The sequence below is a fragment of the Dasypus novemcinctus genome, chromosome 19 (assembly GCF_030445035.2).
Source record: "Dasypus novemcinctus isolate mDasNov1 chromosome 19, mDasNov1.1.hap2, whole genome shotgun sequence".
Taxonomy (NCBI): Eukaryota; Metazoa; Chordata; class Mammalia; order Cingulata; family Dasypodidae; genus Dasypus; species Dasypus novemcinctus.
In genome coordinates this window covers 37,859,919-37,887,123 of record NC_080691.1, presented here as the reverse complement: position 1 = coordinate 37,887,123, position 27,205 = coordinate 37,859,919, and the positions used below count along the sequence as shown (strand labels likewise).

Sequence of the window (27,205 nt, the reverse complement as noted above, 5' to 3'; positions counted from 1 at the left end):
AGAGCCGCCAGGCCCACGAGTGCTGCCGAGTGCCGCCGGCCCGCAAGCGCCACGGAGAGCCAACTCTGCAAGGTGACACAACAAAAAGGGAGACAAGTGAAAAAAAACACATTAGAGCGTGCAGCGAATGGACACAGAAAGCAGACAATAAGCAAGCCACGGTGGGGGGGGGGAATAATTAAAAAATAAGTACAGACACACAGAAGAACATATAGTGAATGGACACAGAGAGCAGACAGCAAGCAAGCCCAAGAGGGGCGGGTGTGTGTGTGTGTGTGTGTGATAAAAAAATATGTTGGCAAGTATGTAGAGAAACTGTAACCCTCATATATTGGGAGTGGGAATGTAAAATGGTACAGCCATTGTGGAAAACAGTTTGGCAGTTCCTCAATAAATTAAATACAGAATTGCACTCCTAGCTATATATCCAAAAGAACTGAAAACAGGTACTTGAACAAATACTTGGCCATGAATATTCATAGCAGCCTAATCACAATAGCCAAAAAGGTGGAAACAATCCACATGCCCATCGAAAGATGACTGAATAAACAAAATATCCATGAAATGGAATATTATTATCCATGAAAAGGAATGAAGTTCTGATACATACTGTAACATGGATGAAACTTGAAAACATTATGCTAAGTGAAAGAAACCAGACATAAAAGGTCACACAGCTTATGATTCCATTTCTATGAAAAATCCAGAATAGGCAAATCCATAGAAACAGAAAGCAGATGATTGGGTTCTCGGGGACTGAGGGGAGATGGGGAGTGACTGCTTAATGCATGCAGGGCTTCCATTTGGGTGATGAAAAGTTCTGGAACGAGATAGAGGCAGTGATCGCACAACATTGTGAATGTCCTTAATACCACGGAATTGAACACTTCAAAATGGTAAATTTGGGGTTGTGTTTTTTTACTGTAATAAAGAACGTAAAAAAGAGTTTATGAATATCCAATTTTTAAAAAAGCCTCCATGATAAAACCCAAATTCAACACAGACATTAGGCTTACATGATGGTGGCTACCTCTCCCAGGATAAAAAGGAGCCAATGTCAGCAGCCCTCCAAGTTCTAGTCCCCTCTGACCAGGCACATTTCTCATCTCACTAGGACAGCTGAGGCCACTGAATGTCCATCACACTCTGGTGAATAAGGAGGAAGCAAGGATCCAAGTTCACTGGTGTCAGGAGGTATCTTCTATCTCAGCTGGCTCCTTCACACAGAAAATTTACAGGTTCTGTAGAAAAGCAAAGTAGAAATGATTTCAGCCATGTCTGAGTCATCGGTCTCAGCAGTCCTTGAATCCGGACCAGCCTCTGGAGGGTTGGTTCTTGCCTGCTTCATAGTGTCACCCAAGCATGGTTGCCCATAGACAGTGGGTGAGGAAATGGCTTGAAGGCTCAGACATCCCTTGGGACAGAAGTCCCATGAGTGAAAATCAGGTAGTAAGGCAGAAAGAGTCATCATTCAACTATGTTGGTAATAGGTATATCACCATCAGGTCTGTTGCTTGTCTTTTTCACTTTGTTTATGATGAGATTTGTCATACAGATGCTTTTAATTTTGATGCAGTTAAATTCAACACTTCTTCCTTTTTGCATTTTATTGACGAAATCTCTCTACCCTGATGATCTACAATATTTCTTATATTTTCTTCTAAATTTTTCAGATTTGATTTTCCCATTTACAGCTGTGAACCATCTGAAATTCATGTAAGGGTTTGATATGAGGGAGGGAGCAGATGCTATTTTTTTTCCACACAGATAATCATTTGTCCCCACACCATCCTTTCCCCACCGACCTGCTGACCTCACCTCTGGGCTGGGTCAAAGTGGGCTGTGTGATGGTTTGAAGCTAGATGGACCCTAGCAGAAATGTTGTTAAAGCTAATCCATTCCTGAGGGTGTAAACTTCTGGCAAGAGTGGCCTTTTGATTAGGTTACTTCAGTGAGGCCTGACCCAGGGTGGTTCTTAATCCTCTTACTGGAATCCTTTATGAGAAAGCTATATTCAGATGAAGTGAGAGAAAGTCAGAAGCCAGAAGGTGAAAGCAAGAAGAGAAGGAAGAGACCAACCAGTACTACCATGTGCCTTGCCATGTGACAGAAGAGTCCAGGATCACCGTCAGCCAGTCCTCAGGGAGAAAGCGTCACCTGATGATGCCTTCATTTGGACATTTTCTCAGCCTCAGAGCCGTAAGCTTGCAAGGCCATACATCCCCGTTGTAAAAGCCAACCCATTTTTATTATATTGTGTTTTGGCAGCCTAGTAAACTAAAACAGTCCACTTCAGCAGACTCAGGGAGGCCTGGTGGAGTAGCCATCCTCCTGGACACAGAAGACTGGCCTGCCAGCACCTTAAGAGCTGCATTGGCGGAGGCAATTGTATCTTTTGGTTTGAGAAATGTAGCAGTTTGATAGTTCAGGAACTTTGTTAGCAGAGTGAAGAGTGGTACAAGGTCATGTTACACATCCAGGCTCTAAAATCTAGTCTGTCTCTTTTTTTTTTCTTTCTCTCCCCTTCCCTGCCCACCACCCCTCCCCCTCCCCCGGCCCAGATGTCTGTTCTCTGCGTCCATTCACTGTGAGTTCTTCTGTGTCCGCTTGTATTCTTGTCAGTGGCACCAGGAATCTGTGTCTATTTTTGTTGTGTCATCTTGCTGCATCAGCTCTCCATGTGTACAGCACCACTCCTGGGCACGCTGCACTTTTTTCATGCTAGGCGGCTTTCCTTACAGGGTGTACTCCTTTGTGTAGGGCTCCCCTATGCGGGGGATGCCCCTGCGTGGCAGAGCATTCCTTGTGCACATCAGCACTGTGCACGGGCCAGCTCATCACATGGGTCAGAAGGCCCTGGGTTTGAACCCTGGACCTCCCATGTGGTAGGCAGATGCTCTATCCATTGAGCCAAATCTGCTTCCCTCTGGTCTGTAACTGCAGTTGCTGTAACAAGGCAATCTAATCAAGTGGCTTTAAACAACAGAATTTTATTCTCTCACAGTTCTGGAGGCCAGAAGTTGGAAACCAAGGTGTTTACATGGCCATGCTCCTTCTGACTTCCCTAGGGAAGGATCTGTTCCTTGTCTCTCTCCTGATCTGGTGGCTTTCCAGCAATTGTTGGCATTCCTTAACCTGTGGCTACACAATTCCCATCTCTACTCTGTCTCTGGTGTCTGACTCTGCTCTGTGTCTAAATTTCCTCTTCTTATAAAGAAAACTGTCAAACTGTATTGAGGGCTCACCCTACTCCAGTATGAACTCATTTGAACTTAACTGATTCCATCTGCAATCACCCTATTTCCAAATAAAGTCACACTTACAGGTACCTGGCTTAGGACTTGAACCTATCTTTGGGGAGGGCAAAATTCAACCCATAATAGAGTCTGACAGGGAAGCAGATGTGGCTCAACTGATAGAGCTTCCACCTACCATAAGGGAGAACCTGGGTTTGTGAAAAAGAAGAAGAGAAAGCGTGCCTGAGTGGTAAGTCAGTGCCCCACGCAAGTGAGTCACACAGCAAGATGATCATGCTTCAAAAGAGAGACAAGGGGAGAGTCAAGGTGAAGTGTAGCAGAAACCAGGAACTGAGGTGGCGCAATTGACAGGGAACCTCTCTCCACATCAGAGGTCTCCAGGATCGAATCCCGGTGAATCCTAGAGGAGAGAAAATGAGAAGACAACACAGACAGCAAAAACAGCAGGGCAGGAGGAGGGGAAAGGAGGAAAATAAATAAATAAATCTTTGGGAAAAAAAATTCTGACAGACTTCCCATTGGATCCTGCTTTCCCTCTAAGAGGTGCTACCTCCTAGTACTCTGTCCCTGCCCCTCCCGTGGAGCCCGCGCTCCCGCCCCACCATCACCCCCAGCTCTTCCGTGGCATTGTGCCTCCTTCCTACTAACTCTGTTACCCCATCCTGCCCCAAACCACAGATGGCTCCGGAGGGCCCTGCACGAGCGCAGTCCACTGTCAGAGGCTCCAGCCAGGCTCCCTAGAGGCAAAGACTGGAGCGGGAATTCCTGCACAAGTGATTTGTTGAGGAAGGCGCTGGAGGGAGAAACCTGTGAGGAACCGAGGGAAGCAGGAAAAAGCAGGGAAGAAGCCAAGTAAATATGTGGTGTCAGGAGAGGTCTGACCGCAGGGCGAGCTCTGGAGTGGTTGTCACACTACTGAGTTTACCCGGCCTTGAGGCCAGGGGCTGGATTCCGCACTTCACTCAGTCGCCCCGTCACTGCCATCGGCCACCCCGGCTGTGTGGGCGACCTCTCAGGCATCTCCTGGCAAGGCGGCTCCTGTTAGCCAAGGGAAGCCTCCCAAGGAGGATGTGGCTGTGAGCTTTCAGCACCAAACACCCACAGCAGCTGGGGACTAGGTGCCCGCCTGATAAAGCCCCTGGGTGGGGCACCCACTACCGAGACCAACACCCCTAGGACTTTTCTTGGCTCACCACAATTCAGTGTATGTGAGAAATCTTTTAAGCAAAGTCTGAGGATAAGGACTGGAACAATGTGATGATGAGAAAGGATGAGTGAAAAACACGTACAAAGCCTGATCTGAGAATGTTATATTTTCCTGGGTGATGTTTGCTATGCTTCATTGGTTCTGTCAAACTATCTTTTGGCTTTATTTTTGCTGATGATAAAATAAATGTATGATGGGAATGCTGTATTTTTCTATGATTTTTCTGTACACCTACGACTTCTCTAATAAATTTTTTTTTTTTTTAGTTTTAAGGCTTTTTATTTTATTTTTTTAAATATTTATTTATTATTATTTTTTAAAATTACATTAAAAAATATATATGAGGTCCCATTCAACCCCACCGCCCCCGCCCCCCACTCTAATAAATTTTTAAAGAAATATGTGTCCAATGTAAGTTATTCAGATACTAAATAATTTATATTTTAGAAAGCTAAAGTTCTCCATAATGTCAGCATCCTCCTCCTCACACCCCATCCTGATCCAACCACTATGAAGAGTTAGAAGTATATTATTTCAGATTTTTATAGAGATGACTTACAGTTTTAAAAAGTTTAAAAAGCAGAGGAGGAGATCTCTGTAAATCTGATCCCCTAAAAATCTTTAGCAAATATACTTAATGGTAAATTTCAACACTCTCCCTTTAAGATGGGAAAGGAGACAAGGATGCCTGCTTTGACTACACCTCACCATTATCCTAAAGACAATAAGAAATAATCGGGGCATAAAGTTTGTACAGGAAGAAATAAAACTGCCATTATTTAGTGGTAGCATGATTGTGCTCATAGAAAGTCCAGATGAATAAAACTTAACTCTTAGGTACTTCTGGGGAAGATGATGGAGTCGGGCACTCCAGGATTCAGTTCTTCTACCAAAACAACTATTAACCAGGTAGGAATTGTCTGAAACAACAATTTTGAAACTCCAGATATCAGAAAAACACTGTACAGCGTCCAGGGAAGAGCAGAAGGAAGAGGCTGATAAATAATGGTGAAGAACAGGAGCTTGCTCTCTGGCTGCTGGTTCTGATCCCCCGCTCTTGTGACAGGCCACCACAGGGTCCAACCCCTGGCTAACTACTGGTGACAGAAAGGGATAAAAACCCTCTTCCCCAAGAACAGGGGTGGGCACGGCCAGTCACCGATCATGGCTTTTGTTCTGTTTGTTTTTGTTTTTTTGTGTTGTTTTTTTTTTCAGGAAGCAACGGGAATCGAACCCAGAACCTCCCATGTGGGAGGTGGGTACTTAATGGCTTGAGCCACATCCACTCCCCTGATCATGGCTTTTGAGCAGTGAATTTGGATCTCTGAGTACAGCTATTGTTTCAACCCACCCTGGACAAAGGCAGTGGCAACTGTTTTTCCAACCCTCTCAGACAGGGAAGGAGGCAGTGGAGATTTAAAGATGTAGCAATGGGAAGCAGATTTGGCCCAACAGATAAGGCATCTGTCTACCACATCGGAAGTCCAGGGTTCAAACCCAGGGCCTCCTGACCCGTGTGATGAGCTGGCCCACACTCAGTGCTGATGCGCACAAGGAGTACCATGCCACGCAGGGGTGTTCCCCACGTAGGGGAGTCCCATGCGTAAGGAGTGCGCCCTGTAAGGAGAGCCGCCCAATGAATGGTGCCACACACACAGAGAGCTGATGCAGCAAGATGACGCAACAAAAAGAGACAGATTCCGGGTGCCGCTGACAAGAATACAAGCAGACACAGAAGAACACACAGAGAATGGACACAGAGAGCAGACAACTGGGGTGGGGAGGTGGGGGAAGGGAAGAGACATTAAAAAAAAAAAGAGATATAGCACTTCCTGGGGAATGTAGGAGACAGTTAGCTGAAGAGCTGCATTTGCTGGACAGGCCAGGAAAGCTCAGCTTTGGGGAGCCATCAGAGATTTTGGCACCCTTTCTCCCCCTCCACTAGGCACTTTGGAGCTGAACTAGTCTGTGCCCTCTTCATGGGTGCCTGCCCTGTTTTGGCTATGAATAACTTAGGAAAATTCTATGCACCCCCCCCCCCCCCCAGGATAACCCTCCTCCCAGAATTTGCCCTCCAGGCAAAAGCAGTATGACACAATGAGAGAAGGATAAAAAGCTATAGAGGCAGACAGTCTGAGACAACAGCCTGCCATCTGCAAATACCTTGGAGAGGGAATTACCTCCCCTGGGAAATAAATGAGACAGCCAAACTCCTGTAAACCGAGGAACTCCAAAACAATAAACCAAAAAAGCCCAGGACAATAAAGAGGCCCAAAAAAGCCAGGCGAGACCCTGTACACTGCATTTGCCTTGGGCAGACATTCTTGATAGCACTGAAGTCCAAGAACATCTCTGTCTTATCACTAGTTGGTTGCAAAAGCAAGAAACAGACATTATGGGGAGTAAATCTCAGAGCTAACATTTAAAAATATTAAAATGTACATTGTGCAGTAAAAGAATACTAGACACAAAACAGAAAATGATGACCCATCCAAAGGAGGACGATAGAAATACAAAGAAAACCGGGAAGCAGACTTGGCTTAATGGATAGAGCATCCACCTACACATGGGAGGTCCGTGGTTCAAACCCAGGACCTCCTTGACCCATGTGGAGCTGGCCCATGCACAGTGCTGATGCGCACAAGGAGTGCCCTGCCACGCAGGGGTGTCCCCTGCGTAGGGGAGCCCCACGCACAAGGAGTGCGCCCCATAAGGAGAGCTGCCCTGCGCAAAAGAAAGTCCAGCCTGCCCAGGAATGGCACTGCACACACGGAGAGTTGATGCAGCAAGATGACGCAACAAAAAGAAACACAGATTCCTGTGCCGCTGACAAGAATAGGAGCGGACACAGAAGAACACACAGCAAATGGACACAGAGAGGAGACAACTGGAAGGGTGGGGAAGGGGAGAGAAATAAATAAATAAATAAATCTTAAAAAAAAAAAAGAAAAAATATAGAGAAAACCAATGAAGAAGATGAGAATGTGGACATACCAAACAAAACCTTTAATAGAAAGATCGTGGGAAACGGACTTTGGCCCAGTGGTTAGGGCGTCCGTCTACCATATGGGAGGTCCGCGGTTCAAACCCCGGGCCTCCTTGACCCGTGTGGAGCTGGCCATGCGCAGCGCTGATGCGTGCAAGGAGTGCCGTGCCACGCAAGGGTGTCCCCCACGTGGGGCAGCCCCACGCGCAAGGAGTGCGCCCATGAGGAAAGCTGCCCAGTGTGAAAAGAAAGAGCAGCCTGCCCAGGAATGGCGCCGCCCACACTTCCCGTGCCACTGATGACAACAGAAGCGGAGAAAGAAACAAGACGCAGCAAATAGACACCAAGAACAGACAACCAGGGGAGGGGGGGAATTAAATAAATAAATAAATCTTTAAAAAAAAAAAAAGAAAGAAAGATCGTAAAAATGTTCAAGGATATGAAGGAAAGTACAGAGAAAGAACTAAAGGATATCAGGAAACAATGAATAAACAATATGAGAGTCTGAGAAATTTTGTAAAGAACCAAATAGAACTACTGGAACTGATAACCATAATAACTGAAATGAGAAATGCCCAGGAGGGTTGCAAGATCAGATTGGAACTAGCAGAAGAAAGAATCAGTGAAATGGAAGCTAAGACACTTGAAATGAGTCAGGCTGAGGAGGAGAAAGAAAAAAATAATCAAAGTTAAAATATCCTAAGACAACAGTGTATATCCTGCCATAACCCACTGGATGGACTGGCAGAGAGTGTGAACTACAATGTGAACTATGGTCCATGCAGTGTGGCAGTGCTGCAGGGTGCATTCACCAAATGCAATGAATGTGCCTTACTGATGAAAGGGGATGCTGATGTGGGAGGAGCAGGGGGGGTGGGGAGTGGGGTATATGGGAACCTCTTATGTTTGTTAATGTAATGTTTTGGGTGATCTATTTACCTTTTTTAAAAAAGACAATAATAATAATAAAATCCCAAGACTATTATGGGACACCATCAAGTGCAGTCATTATGGGAGTCCTGGAAGGAGAAGAGAGAAAGGGGCAGAAGGAATAGTCAAAGAAACTTCCCAAACTCAGCAAAAGATGTGAATATGCACATCAAAGAATCTCAAAGAACACCAAACAGGATGAACATGAAGAAAAATACACCCTGTCATATCGTGCTTATTCTATCTAATGTAAAGTACAAAAGAAAGTTCTGAAAGTTGCAAGAGAAAAGCAACGTGTTACATACAAGGGAGTTCCAATTAGATTGAGTGCCTATTTCTCATCAGAAACCATGGAGGCGAGAAGGTAGTGGGTTAAAATATTTAAAGTGCTGAAAGAAAACAACTGCCACACAAGAATTTTATATCCAGTGAGACTCTTTCAAAAATCAGGGAGAAGTGGAGTGGATGTAGCTCAATGGTTGAGTGCCTATTTTGCATGTACGAGGTACCGGGTTCAAGCCCCAGTACCTCCTAAAAAAAAATAAGGGAGAGATGAAGACATTCCAGATAAACAAAAGATGAGGAGGTTTATCACCACAAGACCTGCCCTACAGGCAATGTTAAAGGGAGTTCTTCAGACTAAAATGAAAGGACTAGACAGCAGTTCAAAGCAGCATAAAAAAATAAAGACCTGCAGTAAAGGTAACCATTTGGGTAATTATAAGTGCCAGTATCATTGTATTGTATTGCTTGGTAAGTAACTCCACGTCTTACTTCCTATAGGTGCTAAAATGCAAATGCATAAAAAATAATGATAAATCTAGGCTTTTGGACATAAAATGTATGAAGATATAAGTGGTAACAAGAACAAAAAAACAGTGGAAGGACAGAGGGGTATAGGAAAATTAAATGTGCGTGCTATTGAAGTTAAGTTAGTATCAAAATAAATAGAATTGTTATATATTTAGGTTAGGCTTTGTTTTTGTTTCCTCAGAATTCTGGGAGCCAGTTCACATTTTACTTTCATTTTGATTTTTTTTACTTTATTTTGTACATTTAATAATTGAAAATATAAACAATAACTTAAAAATAAAGAGAAAATACAGTTGAATAAAAACATACATTTCTCAATTAAATGTATTATATACTATATTAGTCAGCCAAAGAGGTGCTGATGCAAAATACCAGAAATCAATTGGTTTTTATAAAGGGTATTTATTTGGGGTAGAAGTTTACAGTTACCAGGCTTTAAAGCGTAAGTAACTTCCCTCACCAAGGTCTGTTGCCACGTAGTGGAGCAAGATGGCTGCTGACATCTGCCAGGGTTCAGGCTTCTGGATTCCCCTCTTTCTGGGGTTCATTACTCTCTGGGCTCAGCAACTCTGTTTTCTGCACAAGGTCAGCTGTAGACTATCAGGTAACAGGCTCTGTCTCTCTCCCTGGGGCTTCTGCCGTGTCTAAGGAGCCATCTCTATTCCTCTGTGTTCTTCTCCTGTGTTCTTTACTTTCTAGGTTCCAGCTCAAAACTCCAACCTCCCTTCTCTTTGGTGTGGTTTCTCCTACTTACATGGCCGAATCAGAGCCTTAATCATTATTTAATCAAGTAAAAGTAAAACCTCTGAATCCAATATACTCTAATACACCCAGTTTACAAACATAATCCAATGCTTTTTGGAATTTATCAATAATATCAAACTGCTAGAACTGCCTTCACTGTATCCCATAAATTTTGATAAGTTGCATTCTCATTTTCATTTGTCTCAATATGTTTACTGATTTCACTTGCAATGACCCACTGATTATTTAGGAGCATGTTGTTTAGCCTCTACACATTTGCAAATTTACTTTTTTCCCATCTATGATTGATTTCCCATTTCATTCCATTATGATCTGAGAAGATGCTTTGTATAATTTCAGTCTTTTTATATTTGTTGAGAGCTGCATTGTGACCTAACATTGTGGTCTATCCTGGAGAAAGATCCATGGGCACTTGAGAAGAATGTATAACCTGCTGAGTTTGGATGCAGAGTTCTGTATGTGTCTGTTAGGTCTAACTTGTTTATCATATTGTTCAAGTTCACTGTTTCCTTGTTGATCTTCTGTCTAGTTGTTCTATCTAATGATGCGAGTGGGGTGTTGAAGTCTCCAGTGATTAATGTAGAGATGTCTGTTTCTCCCTTCAATTTTGCCAGAGTTTGTCTCATGTATTTTGGGGCACCCTGGTTAGGTGCATAGATATTTATAACTATTGTGTCTTCCTGGTGGATTGTCCCTTTTATTAATATGTAATGGGGGCGGCAGACTTGGCCCAGTGGTTAGGGCGTCCGTCTACCATATGGGAGGTCCGCGGTTCAAGCCCCGGGCCTCCTTGACCCGGGTGGAGCTGGCCCATGAGCAGTGCTGATGCACGCAAGGAGTGCCCTGCCACGCAGGGATGTCCCCTGTGTAGGGGAGCCCCACGTGCAAGGAGCGCGCCCCGTAAGGAGAGCTGCCCAGTACAAAAGAAAATGTAGCCTGCCCAGGCATGGTGCCGCACACATGGAGAACTGACACAACAAGATGATGCAACAAAAAGAAACAGAGATTCCTGTGCTGCTGACAACAACCAACAGAAGCGGACAAAGAAGAAGATGCAGCAAACAGACACAGAAAACAGACAACTGGGGCAGGGGTGGAGGGGAGAAGGGGAGAGAAATAAATAAATACATAAATCTTTAAAAATATATATGTAATGGCTTCTCTATCTCTTATAAATTTTTTCTATTTTTTGTTTTTTTCTGATATTAGTATAGCTACTCCTGCTCTTTTTTGGTTACTATTTGAGTGGAGTATCTTTTTCTAACCTTTCACTTTCAGCTGGTTTGTATCCCTGGGTGTAAAGTTAGTTTCCTGTAAGCAGCATATGGATAGCTCATGTTTTTTTATCCATTCTGATAGCGTGTATCTTTTGATTGGAGAGTTTAATCCATTCACATTCAATGATATTACTGTAAATGCATTCTTTACCTCCACCATTTTATTCTTTGGTTTTCTTATGTTGTATCATATTTTTGTATGTCTTCTTTTTACTCTTTTGGTTATCCTTTCTCTGTTCTTTCTTCTATACTCTCCTCCAGGCCACTCTATCCTGTCTTTTTATTTCAGGTTCTAAGGCTTCCTTTAATATTTCCTGCAAAGGTGAATTCTCTTTTATGAACTCTCTTCGTCCTGTTTGTTTGTGAATATTTTACAGTCACCTTTATAGTTGAAGGACAATTTTGCTGGATAAAGAATTCTTGAGTAGCAGCCTTTCTCTTTTGGTATCCTAATTGTATCATACCACTGTCTTCTTGTGTCCATGTTTTTTTTATGAGAAATCCATGCTGTCTTACTGGGTGTCCCTTGTATACGATGGTTTGCTTCTCCCTTGCTGTTCTGTGAATTTTCTCTTTATCTCTGACATTTGACAGTCTGAGTACTATATTCTTGAAGTAGGTCTATTTGGATTTATTCTGATTGGGGTACAGTGCACTTCTTGGACATGTAAGTTCATTACTTTCATAAGAGTTGGGAAATTTTCAGCTACTATTTCCTCAAACACTCTTTCTTCCCCCTTTCCCTTCTCTTCTCTTTCTGGAACTCCCATGACATATATGTTGTTGTGTTTTGTGCTGTCATTCAACTCTCTGAGCCTCTGCTCAACTTTTTCCATTCTTTTCACGCTTCAATTTTAGCTGTTCTGTCTTCAGTATCACTTTTTCTTTCTTCTATCATTTTGAGTCTGCTATTGTATGCCTCTAGTGTGTTTTTTTATCTCACCTGTGTCTTTCATTCCCATGAGCTCTGTTACATTTCTGTTCAGTATTTCAAATTCTTCTTTGCACTCACTCAATATCTTCTTTCTTTTTTTTTAAGATTTATTTTTTATTTATTTCTCTCCCCTTACCCCCCTTCCTATTGTCTGTTCTCTGTGTCCATTTGCTGTATGTTCTTGTTTTTGTCTGCTTCTGTTGTTGTCAGCGGCATGGGAATCTGTGTTTCTTTTGGTTGTGTCATACTGCTGTGTCAACTCTCCGTGTGTGCGGCACCATTCCTGGGCAGGCTGCATTTTCTTTCACACTGGGCGGCTCTCCTTATAGGGCATGCTCCTTGCACATGGGGCACCCTATGTGGGGACAGCCCTGTATGGTATGGCACTCCTTGTGCGTATCAGCACTGTGCATGGGCCAGCTCCACATGGGTCAAGGAGGCCCGGGGTTTGAACCACAGACCTCCCATATGGTAGACGGACACCCTAACCACTGGGCCAAGTCCACTTCCCTCGATATCTTCTTGATGTCATTTCTCTCTTTAGTCATATTGTCTTTCAATTCATTATTTTGGTTTTGGAAATTTGTGTGCATCTCACTAATTAGTTCTCTCAAATCCTGCATCTCTTCTGGGGCTTTGAGACATTCCTTTTCTTGGGCTATATCTTCCATTCTCTTAGTATGGCTTGTGATTTTTTGCTGATGTCTAGGCATCTCATTAGGACGTAGTTTACTCAGACACTCAATTTATTTTTCTTTTGTAGGGATTTAGTGGTGGAAGGCTGTGTTTTACTGCTGCTCTTTGATTCTTGGCTTGACCTGGATCATTAGGCTTGTCCCTGCTAGTTGCTCAAAACTGGGCTCTGGACCCAGTAGTTGACTGTAGACCCACTTCCTATGGCCTTGGGGAGGGAGGCTGCAAAAGCCAGTAAAAGGTCTCTCTTACTTATTTTTAATTTTCTCACATACTCTTCCTTGATCTGCCAGCAGATGTCTCCTTTGGCAGCCCTCTCAGTTCAATGCCTGCTCAGAGTCTGTTTGTTACAACACAGACTAGATCAATGTCATATTGTTTCCTGCCTGGAGGCTAACAGTCTTGTAATACAAACTTTCTCAGAGATAGTTCTCCACCCTTCTCTGGGAGCCTCTTCCCTTTTCCAGATAGGAAATATTTCCACTCTCCTCTGAGCCCTCAACAATCAGTCCCTGTTAGCAGAGAAGGAGGTTGGGAGGGTTGTATCTCTTCAGTTCCTCGCCAGCAAACAATAGCACGACCCCATCCAGTCTGGAAGCTGGTGGGACCCAGCAGACCAAATCTGAGGGTCAGAAGCTGAGTCAGCCTTAGGCTGCGTCCCTCTCTCCCCTTTGCTGGGTGGTGCATCCCCGGAGCCCCGCTGTCTGTAGCTGCAGGCCCAGAGGCCTGAGAGTTCTATAGTGTCTTTAGAGTGGGGGAGGGCGCAGGCAGCAGCCGCCGCTGGTTTCAGCTCACAGTGCTGTCCCCGTGATTCCTCTCCTTTTTTCCTGTCTCCTCTGGGCGGTGTCCAGCCTTCCCCTGCTGTCCTAAACTCTAGAAGATCTTTTCCCAGGTTGTTTCAGGCTGTTTTCTAGGTACTTTTCTGGTGGAGAAGAGAGTCCCATGTCTTTCTAGTCCACCATCTTCCCAGAAGTCTCTCATATTTTATTTTATTGTACATTTGTAAGTTTCTTTATTTTCAAGGTAATCAGATCACATTCAGTTTAGTACTGCTGGTAACAAAATCACACAACCAGCCTGACTTAGAAAACGAGAGAGGATGATGGACATTAATACTTCCTTGCCTTTAATACTATAGAAGACAATACATCAAACAATAAAATCTCTAAAATCATAAGCCTTTTACAGTCCTGTGTGAAGGCATATTATTTATATTAAAAATTAAACCAGGGAAGCAGACTTGGCCCAGTGGATAGGCCGTCTGCCTACCACATAGGAGGTCCGCAGTTCAAACCCTGGGCCTCCTTGACTCGTGTGGAGCTGGCCCATGTGCAGTGCTGATGTGCACAAGGAGTGCTGTGCCATGCAGGGGTGTCTCCCACATAGGGGACCCCCATGCCCAAAGAGTGCGCCTGGTAAGGAGAGCCACCCAGAGTGAAAGAAAGTGCAGCCTGCCCAAGAATGGCACCACACACACAGAGAGCTGACACAACAAGGTGATGCAACAAAAAGAAACATAGATTCCTATGCCACTGACAACAACAGAAGCAGACAAAAACAAGAACATGCAGCAAATGGACACAGAGAACAGACAACTGGGACTGAGGGGGGGAGCGGAAGGGGAGAGAAATAAATAAATCTTAAAAAAAAAAAAAGAATCTTAAAAAAATTAAATATAAACAAACAAAAAAATTAAAACATTTGGGACATGGGGAGAATAAGAAGAGTTTCAAAGCTTAAGACTTTAAAAATTTCCACTAATATTCATCATTCTCTTCTATCTGCCAGTTGGCACATTTCACCATCAATACCTGGGGAAGAGAGGGATGAAGGAAAGCAGAGGCTCATTTAACTCTGAAACTCATGGCCTTTCAGGTTACTTCTGTATGTTAAGTTTTAAGTTAAGTTAATGTTAAGTTTAATGTTAAGGATGTTAAGTTTTAACCCCATGGTTACCACAAAGAAAACAGGTAAAAACTATATCTAGATAGAAATGAGAAGGCACTCAATATGTCACAACACAAGAAAGCAAATAAATATGAAAGTAAGTTTTAACAGAAATGAAAGACAAAAAAGGTATTAGATGTGACTTACAAAGGCTAAATAGCAAAATGGCAGAAGAAATTCCTGTATTTTTGTAATGATTTTAAATATAAATGGATTAAACTCTCCAGTCAAAAGACAGAGATTCGCAAAATGGATAGAAAAGCATGACCCAACTATATGCTATCTCCAAAAATTCAACAAAAAGTCAAAGATACAAGTAGGTTGGTGGTGAAATGATGGAAAAAAATATATACCATGAAATGAGTAAGCAAAACAGAACTGGGGTGCCTATACTAATATTGGATAAAAATAGTCTTTAAGTAAAAAGCAGTTAAGAGGGACAAAGATGGTCATTACATACTGATAAAGGGGACAATTCAACTGGAAGATAAAACTATTATAAATATATATGCACCTAACAGCAGAGCCCAAAATACATGAAGCAAAGACTGACAGATTTGAAGGGAGAAATGGACAGTTCTATATTAATAGTAGGAGACTTTAATACACCACTCTCAATAATGCATAGAGGGAAGTGGGTTTGACTCAACTGATAGAGCATCTACCTACCATATGGAAGGTCCAGAGTTCAAACCCAGGGCCTCCTGATCTGTGTGGTGAGCTGGCCCACCCACAGTGCTGATGTGCACAAGGAGTGCCGTGCCACGCAGGGGTGTCCCCCGTGTAGGGGAGCCCCATGTGCAAAGAGTGCACCCTGCAAGGACAGCTGCCCTGCGTGAAAAAAGCGCAGCCTGCCCAGGAGTGGCACCACACACATGGAGAACTGATGCAGCAAGATGATGCAACAAAAAAAGAGACACAGTTTCCCAGTGTTGCGGACAAGAATGTAAGCAGACACAGAAGAACACACAGTGAATGGACACAGAGAACAGACAACAGGGGGAAGGGGGTTATGAAGGGAAGAGAAATAAATAAAAACTAAAAATCTAAAAAAAAAAATGGATAGAGTATCTAGGCACAAGATTAGAAAGGAAGTACAAGACTTTAATGATATACTATAGATCTAACAGGCTATACAGAACACTACATCAAACTAAAACAGAATACACACATTCTTCTTTAGGGTACATGGATCATTCTCCAAGATAGAACATACCCAAACAAGTTTTAATAAGTTAAAAAATATTGATATCATAAAATGTATATTCTCTAATCACAACAGAATGAAGCTAGAACTCAATAACAGGGAGAATCAACAGACGAGTGGATCAATAAAATGTGGTATATACACACAATGGAATACTACTCGGCTGTAAGAACAAACACACTACAAACACATGTGATAACATGGATGAATCTTGAGAACCTTCTGTTGAGTGAAGCAACCCAGACATTGAAGGACAAATACTACATGACCTCAATGATATGAAATAAACAAGCTGCCCTAGATAGCAAGAGACTGAACGATAGGCTTGCAGGAAATCGGAGGGTGGAGGAAGGATATGAGCCGATGTCTGCAGGGGTGGAATTTAAGACGAGATGGTGGTAAGTATGAACACAAAGAAGAGATAAAAGGGGGGCAAGGGGTTGCCTTTGCTTGGGGCTTTGCGGGTTTGAGGGTGGCTGGGGAGGGACGGGTGGGTAACGTTGCCCAAAAGTGGGGGGAGGGAGGGGTAGCATACGAACCAGGAGAGGGTCAGGTGTTGGTGGAGAGTAAAATGCCGAGAAAATCATATCAAAATATAATAAAGAGGGTTACCTGTTTAGAATGCTCGGAGGGGAGGGTCTGATGCAGGACGGGCTCCTGGGGAATGTCTAAATGCTCATTCTGCCAGAGTGGGTGACACCATGGGGTAGAAACCCAAGTAGTGAGAGTGGGGGTGGACCCACATCCTGGGGAGGACTAATGCCATCCAATAGAGGGAACTGTATCCCTCGAGAGAAAGGGTGGCTCCCAGGGCATTGGGGCAGTTGAGCAAGTTAGGCCCTGAACACTATTCCATCTATCTCTGGAAGTGGCTCCTCAGGAAACGGAGGTTGGCTATCACTGAGGGCACCAAGGTGGAAGGGAAAATGGACGTTAAATGTGTGGAACCAAAGTAAATGGGGGGTAAGAGAGGAGTTTCTTGAGAGTACACAAGGATGGATATAAAACATGTAATATTACACCATAACATATAGGAGATGACAGACTGATAATGTAAACCATAATGTAAAACATAGGATAACTAAAAATGTAAAGAACTGTGTATCCTGAAGTATGCACCATAATGTAAACACAGATGTCACCTTGTTAGAAAGCTAATGTCTCAGACTCTGTACATCACTTTAAGTAAATATGATATGAATAGGGCGTAAGAGTATCACTGTGGAAGGGAAAAGGTTTTCTGGTGGATGTGTGGGAGTGCTGTATATTATATATATACATTGCTGTGGTCTAGGACTCCTGTGAAGAAAAGCTGAATAATTAGGGGGGGGGGGGAAAAAAAAAAAAAAAAAAGGAAAAAAATAGGATGTGGAATTTTTTCAAGTCAACATTCTTTATCTAAGTTCTTTATCTAACTTTATCCAAGTTCTTTATCTATCCTTTAAACTCATCGCTATATGCCATTCCCTAGTAAGGGACCATGACATTATATTGGGCTTCAAATTTCGGGGAGTTCTGGATCACAGAGTGTTTCAACAATGGCAATGGAGGGATACTGGTATGGGATACCAATGACAGGTGATATATGACTGACAGGGAGCTGTACAGAACATATGTCCAGGGTGCATGGTAATGTTTGGATATACTCATAGTGGCAACAATTAAAAACCACAGTAGGGGGGGTACTGGGTTCCTGGCCAGTGGTGCTCTGTCGTGGTCCCTAGGGGAGCAGCGACAGTCTCCCAGGTACAGTGGTGGGGACCGGGAGGGAGTGAGGGTTCAACAGTGAGCCCCTGATACTAATGACTATGCTTGTGAGCTGATAAACCCAAAATAATAACAAGGCCTAGAGCAACTTTGTGCCTGGGAATTTCCTTCTGTCAGCCTTCATGTTACTCAAATGTGGCCAGTCTCGAAGCCAAACTCAGCATGTAAATGCAATGCCTTCCCCCCAGCGTGGGACATGACACCCGGGGATGAGCCTCCCTGGCACCGAGGGACCACTATCAACTACCAACTGATGATGCAACTGGAAAATGACCTTATATGGAAGGTTCAATGCGGATCAGCAGAATATCCATGTCTACATAAAATACCATGACTTTAAAATGCTGTTTGACCTAAAGTAAGGGGGAAATGGAAAGGAGAAATGAGTTTATATGGCTACGAGTTTCTAAAAAAGAGTCTGGAGGCTGGCAGAAGGTTTGCCCTCATGCACAACTGAGCAGAGTCAGAGAGACAGATAAAGCAGATACAACCCCCAGATATTGGTTCCTTTGAGGGCTAAAGAGACCCATGGGAGTTATGGTCATGGCCGATGGGGTTAACTACCAGGGCAGATGGCCCCTCTTTGGAAATGGTGTTTATGTGTGATGAATCTGGACTCAGATGGGATCTCCCTTCATAAGACTTTCATGCTAATGTGCTGGAGGTGCAGTTAATGTTGGGGTTTAAGATATATTTAGGGGATTTGAATCTCTGGACTGACAATGTGATAGCCAGATCCTGAGCCTCAACAGACTCCAGCACCTACAATCTGATTTATTGGACTTACCACACTCAGCTAAGATGGAGGTGAAGAAGGACAACCACCACACCATGGAGCCTAGAGTGATTACAACTGAAAATGGGAGGATTGCATCCAGCATCCAGGTGGAATCTGAGCCTCCTCTTGACATAAAGGTGCAATGGACACAACCAATCCAGTGTCCACATAGAAGAGGTGGCATTGGATTGGGAAAAGTGGACATAATGGACAAAGGGTATGGGGAAAGGCAGGAAGAGATGAGAGGTGGAGGCGTCTTAGGGACATGGAGCTGCCCTGGATGGTGCTTCAGAGGTAATCACCGGACATTGTAAATCCTCACAGGGCCTACATGATGGAATAGAGGAGAGTATGGGCCATGATGTGAACCAATGTATATGAGGTGCAGAGGTGCCCAAAGATGTACTTACCAAATCCAATGGATGTGTCATGATGATGGGAACGTGTGTTGTTGGGGGGGCGGAGAGGGGGGGTGGGGGGGTGGGGTTGAATGGGACCTCACATATATATTTTTAATGTAATATTATTACAAAGTCAATAAAAAATAAAAAAATTAATAAAAAAAAAAACAGGGAGAAAGGGAAAATTCACAAATATGTGGAAATTAAACAACATACTCTACATGTCAAAATTTATGGGACGCAGCTAAAGAAGTGCTAGAAGGAAATTTATAGCTCTCAATGTCTATATTTAAAAAGAAGATGGGATGCGGACTTGGCCCAATGGATAGGGCGTCCACCTACCACATGGGAGGTCCACGGTTCAAACCCCAGGCCTCCTTGACCCGTGTGGAGCTGGCCCATGTGCAGTGCTGATGTACCCCGCATAGGAGAGCCCCACGCGCAAGGAGTGCGCCTCGTAAGGAAAGCCACCTAGCACAAAAGTGCAGCCTGCCTAAGAGAGAGTCACCCACACGGAGAGCTGGCACAGCAAGATGACACAACAAAAAGAAACACAGATTCCTAATGCTGCTGATAAGGATAGAAGCAGTCACAGAAGAACACACAGCAAATGGACACAGAGAGCAGACAACTGAGGGTGGGGGGAGGTAGAGAAATAAATAAAAAAATAAATCTTTAAAAAATAAAAAGAGGAAAGGCTTCAAATCATAAACCTAACCTCAAAACAGGAAGGACTAGAAAAAGAAGAGCAAACTAAACCCATAGCAAGAAGAAGGAAGGAAACAACAAAGATCAGAGCGTAAATACATGAAATAGAAAACAAAACAAAAAATAATAGAAAGAATCAACAAAACCAAAAGTTTATTCTTTGAAAAGATCAATAAAATCAACAAACCTAGAGCAGACTGACAAAGGAAAAAGAGAGAGGATACAAATAACAAAAATCAGAAATGAAAAGGGGGACATTATTATTGACCTTGCTGAAATGGAAAGGACTGTAAGAGGATATGATGAAGGACAGTATGTCAATAAATTAGATAACCTAGATGAAAGAGACAAATTCTTAGAAACACACAAACAACCTACATTGACTCAGGAAGAAATAGAGGGAAGCAGATAAGGCTCCAGCAAATGGGCTCCCATCTACCAAATGGGAGGTTCAGGGTTTGATTCCCGGGGCCTCCTGGTGAAGGCAAGCTGGCCCACATAGCGAGCTGGCCTTAGTGGAGTGCTGGGCTGTGCAGGAGTGCTGGCCCATGTGGCAAACTGGCCCGAGTGGAGAGCTGGTGCAGCAAGATGATGCAACAAAAAAAGACACAGAGGAGAGACAATAAGACACAGTAGACCAGGGACCTGAGGTGGCACAAGAGATTGAGCATCTCTCTCCCACTCCAGAAGGTCCCAGGATCAGTTCCCGGTGCCACCCAAAGAGAAGACAAGCAGACACAGAAGAATGCATGGCGAATGGACACAGAGAGCAGACAATGAGGGGGGGGGGGGGGATAAATAAATAAACCTTTAAAAAAGAAGAAGAAATAAAAGATCTCAACAAACCAAGGAAATAAAACTGCAGACCAATATCTCTTATGAGTATATATGCAAACATCCTCAACAAAATACTAGCAAACTGAATCCAACAGCATATTAAAAGAATTATACACCATGAGCAAGTAGAATTTATCCCTGGTGTGCAAGATTGTTTCAACATAAGAAAATCTATATAATACACAACATTAACAGAATGAAGAATCATCTCAATGAATGCAGAAAAGGCATTTGAGGGAAACGGACTTGACCCATTGGTTAGGGCGTCCGTCTACCACATGGGAGGTCCGCGGTTCAAACCCCGGGCCTCCTTGACCCATGTGGAGCTGGCCCATGCGTAGTGCTGCCGCGCGCAAGGAGTGCCGCGCCACGCAGGGGTGTCCCCCACGTAGGGGAGCCCCACGTGCAAGGAGTGCACCCATAAGGAGAGCAGCCCAGCGTGAAAAGAAAGTGCAGCCTGCCCAGGAATGGTGCCGCCCACACTTCCCGTGCAGCTGATGACAACAGAAGTGGACAAAGAAACAAGACGCAGCAAATAGACACAGAGAACAGACAACCGGGGGAGGGGGGGAATTAAATAAATAAATAAATCTTTAAAAAAAAGAAAAGGCATTTGACAAAATACAGCACCTTTCTTGATTAAAACAATTAATGCTAGGAACAGAAGGAAACATTCTCAACATATGTATGTAAAACCCACAGCTAACATCCTACTTAACGGTGAAAGACAGAAAGTGGAAGAAGTAAAACTTTCAGTTGTTTCAGACGATACCTCCCTATATACAGAAATCCTGAAAAATCCACAACAAAGTTCCTAGAGCTAATAAATGGACTCAGCAAAGTGTTGGGGTACAAGATCAACAGCCCAAAATCAGTAGTGTTTTTATACACAAGCAACAAACAGAAGAAATTGGGAAACGGACTTTGGCCCAGTGGTTAGGGCGTCCGTCTACCATATGGGAGGTCGGCGGTTCAAACCCCGGCCTCCTTGACCCGTGTGGAGCTGGCCATGCGCAGTGCTGATGTGCGCAAGGAGTGCCTTGCCACGCAAGGGTGTCCCCCGCGTGGGGGAGCCCCACACGCAAGGAGTGCGCCCGTGAGGAGAGCCGCCCAGTGCGAAAAGAAAGGGCAGCCTGCCCAGGAATGGCGCCGCCCACACTTCTCGTGCCGCTGACGACAACAGAAGCGGACAAAGAAACAAGACGCAGCAAACAGACACCAAGAACAGACAAACGGGGGGGGGGGGGGAGGAATTAAATAAATAAATAAATCTTTAAAAAAAAAACAAACAAACAGAAGAAATCAAGAAAAAAAAATTCCATTCACACAGAAATCTATAAAATGTTGCATAAAGAAATCAAAGAAGACTTAAATAAATGGAAGGACATTCCATGTTCATGGAATGGAAGACTAAATATCATCAAGATGTCAATGCTAAAAAATAACAACAAAAACATGTCAATATTACCCAAAGCAATTTATAAATTAATGCAATCCCAATCAAAATTCTAACAACTTTCTTTGCAGAAATGGAAAAGCCAATCATTAGATTTCTATGGAAGGGTAAGGGACCCTGAATATCTAAAGTCACCTTGAAAAAGAAGAGTGAAGTTGGACTCACATTTCCTAATCTTAAATCTTATTACAAAGCCATAGTAATCAAAACAGCATGGTACTGGCACAAGGACAGACATGTAGACCAATGGAATAGAATTGAGAGCTCAGAAATCAATCCTCACATTTATGGCCAGCTGACTTTTGACAAGGTGGCAAAGACCACTTAATTGGGAAAGAATAGTATTTTCACAAATGGTGCTGGGAAAACTGGATCTCCATTTGCAATAAAAAGGAGGACCCCATCTTCACAGAATATACAAAAATGAACTCAAAATGTGTCAAAGACCTAAATATGAGCGTTAAAACTATCAAACTCCTAAAAGAAAATGTAGGGAAGCGTCTTCCAGACTTTGTGTAAGGTAATGGTTTCTTAGACTTTATACCTAACTCATAAGCAACAAAAGAAAAAATAGATAAATGGGACCTTATCAAAATTTAAAACTTTTGTTCCTCAGAGGACTTTATCATGAAAATGAAAAGACAACCTATTCAATGGAAGAAAATATTTGGAACCCACATATCTGATAAAGGATTTACATCCAGTGTATATAAAGAAATCCTTTGACTTAACAACAAAAAGACATACATACAGGGAAGCAATGTGGCTTACGTGACTGGGCCCCATCTCCCCTACTGGGGGGTCCCGTCCAGTTTCCGGGACCTGCTGGTGAAGGTGAAGCTGGCCCACGCTGCGGTGCTCAGCCTGCACCATGAACTGACAAACAAGATAATGCAACAAAAAATAAGAGACACAGCGGAAAGACAATGAGAGACACAACAAGCCAGGGAGCTGAGGTGGCTCCAGTGACCGGGTGCCTCTCTCCCACGATGAAGGCCCCAGAATTGTTTCCCAGTGCCTTCTACAGAGAAGACAAGAGAGGACCAGCAGACACAGAAGAGCATGCAGCGAATGGACAGAGAGCAGACAGCAAGTGTGGGCAGCAGGGGTGGGCGGGTGGGGATAAAAAAATAAATAAATCTTAAAAGAAAAAAAAGACATACAGTCCAATTTACAAATGGGCGAAAGACTTGAACAAACATCTCTCCAAAGAAGATACACAAATGGCCAGAAAGCACATAAAAAGACATTCAAGATTATTAGCCATCAGGGAAATGCAAATCAAAACCACAATGAGATACCATTTTTTTCCCACACTCATTAGAATGGTTGCTGTTTAAAAAAAAAGAAAAAGAAAATAACAAGTAGTGGAGAGGATGTGGAGTAGTAGGAATACTCACTCATTGCTGGCAATGTGAAATGGTGCAGCCATTGTGGGAGACAGTTTGGTGGTTCTTCAGAAAGCTAAGTACAGGACTACCCTATGACTCAGTAATCCCACTACTAGGTATATACCCAAAAGAATTGAAAGCAGGGGCTTGGAACAGGTATTTGTACATTGATGTTCATTCCAGTATTATTCACAATTGCCTAAAGATGGAAGCAGCCCAAATGTCCATCAAGTGATGAATGAACAAATAAAGTGTAGTATATACAAACAATGGAATATTATTCAGCCATAAAAAGAAATGAAGTCCTGATACATGTGACAACATGGCTCGGCTCAAAGTGAAATAAGCCGGACACAAAAGGATAAATATTGTAGGATCTTATTTATATGACATACTTTGAAGAAGCAAATTCATAGAGAATGGAAAGTAGATTATAGGTCGGGAAGGGGTTGGTGTGGTGGTTTGAAGCTGTATGTACCCCAGAAAAATATTATTAAATCTAATCCATTCTTCTGTGTGTGAACTCATTATAAGTAGGATCTTTTGATGAAGTTACTGTAGTTAATATGTGACCCAGCCCAATCAGAATGGGCCTTCATCCTATTACTGGAGTCCTTTATAAGCAGAATGAAATTCAGACAGAGAGAAAGAAAGCCACGGAAGCAAGAATCTGAAATTCAGCAGAACCTGGAAGAGAACAGAGAGGCCAGGAAAGGCCACCGTATGCATTGCCATGTGACAGAGAAGGCAAGGACCAAGGTTTACCAGCAACCAGCCCCAGAACTCCAGTCTTCAGGAAGAAAGCACTGCCTTGATGCTGCCTTGATTTGGACTTTCTTTTCAACTCAAAACTGTGAGCAAAGAAATTCCCATTGTTTAACCCGACCCATTTTATGGTATTTGTTTGAGCAGCCAAAGAAACTAAAACAGACAGGAAGTTATTGGGTACATATTTTCTGACAAAAAAAAAAAAAAAGTTTGACCAATGGATGGTGGTGATGATAGCACAATATTGTGGATGTAAATAACATCACCAAGTTGTACATGTGAAACTGGATAAAATGGGAAATTTTGTATTGAATATTTTAACACAACCAACTTTTAAAAAAATTAAAATATCTAGAAGTCCATAAGAAAAAGAAGTGCACAGTCTGTATACAAATAACTACAAAGATTATCATTTTTTAAAAGATTTATTTCTTTATTATTTATTTCTCTCCCCCCGCCCCATTGTTTGTGCTCACTATCTGCTTGTCTTCTTTTGGGAGGCACCAAGTACCAAACCCGGGGCCTTCCATGTGGAAGGGAGGCGCCTAATCAATTGCTCCACCTTCAATTGCGCTTTATAAATGTTATTAAGAAGAAGTGAAGCTTTTCTGAGACACTGCTTGGGCTTCTTATCTTTTACTTACACCTCTTGGTTGGGTTTCTGTCCCTTGTCTGACCTAAGCCATCTTTCTGTAAGCATTAAGCAAATCAATAGCAAAAGTTCAGGAACAGTGGCAAGTACCTGCTATGATGCTATCCTTTATCTTCTGAACAACCCTGTTGTCCACTATAAGTATCTCCATTTTACAAAAGGAAACTGGGGATCAGAGAGTTTAAATTACCTAAAATCACCCAGACAGCAAACTGTATCCCAAGCCTGTCTGAAATAATGCTCAAAATTATCATTCAATGGCTAGAAACTCAAACAGGATTTACAGTGAGGCACCATTTTAAAGTTAAGTTCAAGGCCGGAGGAATGTTTAAAAATGACTTTCAAAATGTCTGCAAACAAGACGTGGCTGTGGCTCAATCAGTTGGGCTCCCGTCTACCATTTGGGAAGCCCTGGGTTCACATCCCAGGACCTCCTTGTGAAGGCAGACTCCCCCACACACCCCTGAGAGTCACCAGCCCGCAAGCGCCATGGAGTGCTGTCCAGCCCGCAAGCGCAGCCCAGCCCACAAGCGCCACCTGGCCTGCAAGCCCATGGAGTGCCACTGGACCCGCAAGCGCCGCGGAGAGCCGACTCAGCAAGGTGACGCAACGAAAAGGGAGACAAGTGAAAACACAGAAGAGCACACAGCAAATGGACACAGAGAGCAGACAACAAGCAAGCCATGGACGGGGGTGGGGGAGACGGGGATTAAAAAAAAAAGTGTCTGCAAACATATCTAAGTAGGTGAAACATGGAAGGAAATATACAGTCAGAGAAAACTGAACAATAACAGCCAAGAAGTCTGCAAGATGACAAAGGTTGATTCTCCTGCCCAGAGTGCTGGATGGGAGTTGACCATTTTCAGTAACTGTGGAATAGAACCATCGCCTGCATGTGCAGTAGAACAACTGGCCACTAGATGGCGATGCCGCTCTTTGTGGTCCCATAGCCAAGTGACTTATAGCCACAAGCTGGAGAGATGAGGAAAAGCAGAACATTGTTGGGCACTTTCCAAAGAGTTTAATGACCTAATTTGAAAAGACCATCCTGTATTCTGAGGTTATGTCCAGCCTACTCTCCTTGGGTGGTAATAGATGATTGCTTGTTCCTTGGCAAATACTCCTCCTTGGCAAAATTGAAAGCTGACAGACCACATTTTAAAAAATCTTACTGTACCATGAATTCTGAAAGTCTGGGATCAGTAAAGTACCAGCTTCCCAGGAAAAACAGATCCAAGTCAAATATTTGAATGTGGTTTAAAGATACACAGACTTCCCAGCAACCCTTTAAATAAACAACAAGCTAAAGTGCCTGTGAACATTAAATATAGGCATGAACATTATATTTAGAAGCTCTTTAAAAAAACAACAACAGTGCTATGAAAAGATGTTGCTAAAAAAAAATCATGCCTTCATGGAAGGTCAGGGTCAGCAGGAATTTCACAAGGGAAATGTTGACAAATTGTTTCAATAGTTGGACTGCTGGAAAGGTACAAATATGGGGCGTTGGTTAGAGAAAGAAAAGTGAGAAGTCTGTTAACACATGGCAGGCTGGGCATGTTTGAAGGTTTGGCGAGAAAGCTCACAACTGCTGGGGTCTGCAATGTGGTGAAGTGAATGGGAGGGGAAGGGAGAAGAATCCTCTGTGAATATTCACTTCTGCTTTGCACGGAAAGATGGCGGCACTTAAAGAAAGATGGCGGCACTTAAAGAAAGATGGTGGCACCCCCGTGTCCGAGCATGGCTGAAAGGCACTCTGGATCTTGGGTTAGGTACGGAAGACCATCCGGTTATGAAACAGCGGTTTTGTTCTGTTGGGTTTTTTTCCTTAAAAATTGTTGAAATCTGAAACCCTCGGCTCTGCCTTATTTCCAGAAGTCTTAGCTAACCCCTGCTGCCCTGGCACATACACCACGCCAGCCCATCTGCTGTGTTTCTTGGCGTTGCTTGAGGTTTTACTTCCGTGTTTCCTTGACTCATAATTTCCTTAGGCCTACTTTGTGCCATTCATGGTTCGAATTGCTTTACACTTTGAATCTTCACCATATGAATAATTGCTCCCAATTTCCCAGTGAGAAACCTGAGACTCCAGAGAGAGGAGGCAATTTTCTCAGGGTGACTTACCTTTGAGGTTAAGCAGGTGAATCCTGGGTTCTGCCCAGGCTCCAAAGGCTGGGCTGGGTGTGGGTGGCCTGCAGCTGTATGTGTACCGAGGACCTGGAGTTTAAGCCCTGGGTGAGGAAGACCAGGGAAAGTCCAGTTTCAACTTCGGGGTAGTAGGTGTTGGGCAAGATGCTGAGGGGAAGCTAAGGATGAGCATCTGAGAACTGGCAAGACAGTTCCCCCGGATTCAGGAAGCAGTGCTGGAAAGATTCCCGTGGCCACCTGGGCAAGAGCATCTGGAAGGGTGCCGCTCTGTGGTAAGCTGACC

At 43.4% G+C, this 27,205-nt stretch overlaps 1 long non-coding RNA gene across 1 annotated transcript; it reads right to left on the bottom strand.

The window, feature by feature from the left end:
* Window positions 1–27,205, bottom strand: LOC139436979 (uncharacterized). Its single transcript, XR_011646524.1, has 3 exons — window positions 26,899–27,205; window positions 1,017–1,241; window positions 1–65 (listed from the first exon to the last, which is right to left on the bottom strand). It is a non-coding gene; the product is annotated as an uncharacterized lncRNA (long non-coding RNA).